We start from the raw sequence: 3,266 nt of genomic DNA, 5'->3' as shown, positions 1-3,266 counted from the left end.
TACAAAAACGCTGAAATGCTTGCAAAATACCCTTCATGGAAAAAACAAATAACCTTACCAGAAACTAGTATTTCATTTTATTTCTTAAGCTTGTCACGTACAAAAGTGCCAAAACGCATGCAAAGTGCACTATATATGGATACGAAAGTACATTACGAGAAACGTGCAGTATGAGTGTTTTCAACTTATTAGGTACCAAAACGCTAAAGCGAGTGAATAGCACTCTATATGGAGAAACAAAAACGCTAAAATGCATGCAAAGCATCATATATGAGGGAAAATACGACACTTCTAGAAACGTGTTTTTTCAGTGTTCGTAAGCGTATTAGGTACCAAAATGCTAAAAAGCATGGAAAGAACCATACATGGGAAAAAAAAACATTACAAATGTTTTTTTTATTGTTTTGAGCTACTTACATGCTAAAACGCAAAGGCGCATGCAAAACACCTTTTACGGAGAAAAAAGAAAACGTGTATTTTTAATGTTTTAAGCTAATTACGTAAAAAAAAATTCAAAATTCATGTAAAGTTCCCAATATGGGGAAACGAAAAGACATTACGAGAAACGTATATTATAAGTGTTTTACACCTTATTAGGTTAAAAATACGAAAATGCATGAATACCACTTTATATGGAGTAACAGAGCAACATTAATAAAAACGTGTATTTTGTTTGTTTTCACAATGTTATGTACCAAAACGTCGAAATTCATGCAAAGTGCAATCTATGGGAAAAACGAAACGAAATTTCCAGAAACGTGAATTTTGAGTGTTTATGAGCGTGTTTGGCACTAAAACTCTAAAGAATAAAAATGGAAAGCATCCTATATGGGAATACAAAGCAAAATTACAAAAAAAATAGTATTTTTTTGTGTGTTTTTGAGCTACTTCTATATCAAAACGTTTGAACAGACGCAAAACACGCTTTATGGAGAAACAAAATAACAATACAAAAAAATATATATTTTCAGTGTTTTTGAGGTATGTAAGTAGAATAACGCCGAAATGTATGCAAAGTACCCTATGCCGGGAAACGAAGACATTTCGAGAAACGTGTATTATGAGAGCTTTTCAGCTTTTTAGGTACCAAACACAAAGGCACCTTAATAGTATTCTATATGGAGAAACAAAACAACACGAATGAAAATATATAATTTGAGTGGTTTTCATATTATTAGGTACCAAAACGCAAAAATACATGCAAAGACCTATAAAAGACGACACAAAACGACATTACAAGAAACCTATGTTTTGAGAGTGTTTCTACGTGTAGGCACCAAAACACTAAGAAGTATGAAAAGAGCACTATGTTGGAAGGGAAAAAGAAATAACCAACAAAGTGACTTTTCACGTGTTTGGAAGTTTTCAAATTTATAATGTACCACAACGATAAAACAAGCAAAACACCCATCCTGCAGAAACATAATACATTACCAAAAACGAGCATTTTCAGCGATTTTTGTGATTGTTATGTACAAAAGCGTCAAAATGCATATAAAGTGCCCTATATAAGAAAACGAAAAGACATTAAGAGAAACCAGTATTATGAGTTTTTTTTTTTTTTTTTTTTAGCTTATTAGGTACCAAAACAATAAAACGTATGATTTGCATTCTGTATTGAGAAACCGTGTATTTTAAGTATATTTAGTGTTGGTAGGTATCAAAACGCCAAAATGCATACCCAATATGGGGAAAATAAACGACATTTCCAGAAACATGTCTTTTGAGAGTTTATGAGTGTGTTAGGCACAAAAAGCTCTTAAAAAGCATGGGAAGTACCGTAAATGGGAAAACATTGTTTTGAGCTACTTACGTAACAAACCGTTAAAATGGTTGCAAAACACACTTTATGGAGAAACTCAACAGCTTTACCAAAAACATGCATTTTGAGAAATATTGCACCTGTTACGTACAAAAACGATAAAATACATGCAAATAACCCTAAAAGGGAAAAAGAAAACATTAAAAGAAACGTATATTTTGAGTGGTAATTGAGCTTCATAGGTAACAGAACACTAAAACGTATGAATAATGCTCTATATGGAGAAACAGAACAAGATTAACTAAAACATGTGTTTTAAGGCTTTTTTCACGTTATTAGGTACCGCAACGCGAAAATGCATGCAAAGAATACTATATGGGGAAAGGAAACATTTCCAGAAACATGTCCTTTCAGTGTTTATGAGCGTGTTAGGTACCAAGAAGCTAAAAACCAAAGAAAGCACCCTATAGGAGAAAACAAAAGATTACAAAAACTTTTCATTTCAGTGCTTATGAGCTACTTACATACAAAAACACTTAAACGCATCCAAAACGCCTTTTTTTTGGAAAAACTGAATAACATTACCAAAAAAAAAGTGTATTTTCAATGTTTTGAGCTTCTTAACCCCCCCAAAAAAACATAAAAAGTAACCAAAGGCATTATGAGAAACTTATATTAAGGGCGTTTTTGAGCTTCTCAGGTACCAAAACGCGAAAATGCATGAATAATACTCTCTTTGGAGAAACACAACAATATTAGATACCAAAACGCTAAAAAGCAACGAAAACTTTCTATTTGGAAAAGCAAAACATTACCAAAAGCGTGTCTTTTGAGAGTTTTTAATAGCTACTTACGTACCAAAACGCTAAAATGCATGCAAAGCACATTTTATGAAGAAACAGAATAACATTACCAGAAACGTGTATTTTGAGTTTTTTTTTTATCTTACGTATAAAAAAAAAAGCAAAAATGCATGCAAAGTATCCTAAATGGCGATACGAAAAGAATTAAAAAGACACTTCATTTATCAGTGTTTTGAGATTCTTAGGTAGCAAAATGCACAAACGAATGTATAACATTATATATGAAGAAACAAGAACATTACCGAAAACGTATATTTTGAGTATTTTTCACATTGTTACGTAACAAAAACGCCAAAAATGCATGGAAATCACCCAATATGGATAAAATAATGGATATTACGAGAAAGATGTATTATTAGTGTCTTTGAGCGTCTTAGTTACCAAACGCAAAAACTATTTAGTACCACTGTATATGGAGAAACAGAACATTACCAAAAACGTTTATTTTGAGTGTTTTTCACAATTTTATGTACCAAAACGTCAAAATGCCTCAAAAGCACCATCTATTGGGAGATGAAACGACATTTCCAGAAACATGTCTTTTGAGTGTTGATGAACGTGTTAGGTACCAAAGTTATAAAAAAAAAACATTGAAAGAACAAGACAACCAAAAATTTTTCTTTTGGGTGTTTTCAGGTACT

The sequence above is a fragment of the Scylla paramamosain genome, chromosome 40 (assembly GCF_035594125.1).
Source record: "Scylla paramamosain isolate STU-SP2022 chromosome 40, ASM3559412v1, whole genome shotgun sequence".
Lineage (NCBI taxonomy): Eukaryota > Metazoa > Arthropoda > Malacostraca > Decapoda > Portunidae > Scylla > Scylla paramamosain.
Note: the sequence above shows the minus strand (reverse complement) of the source record.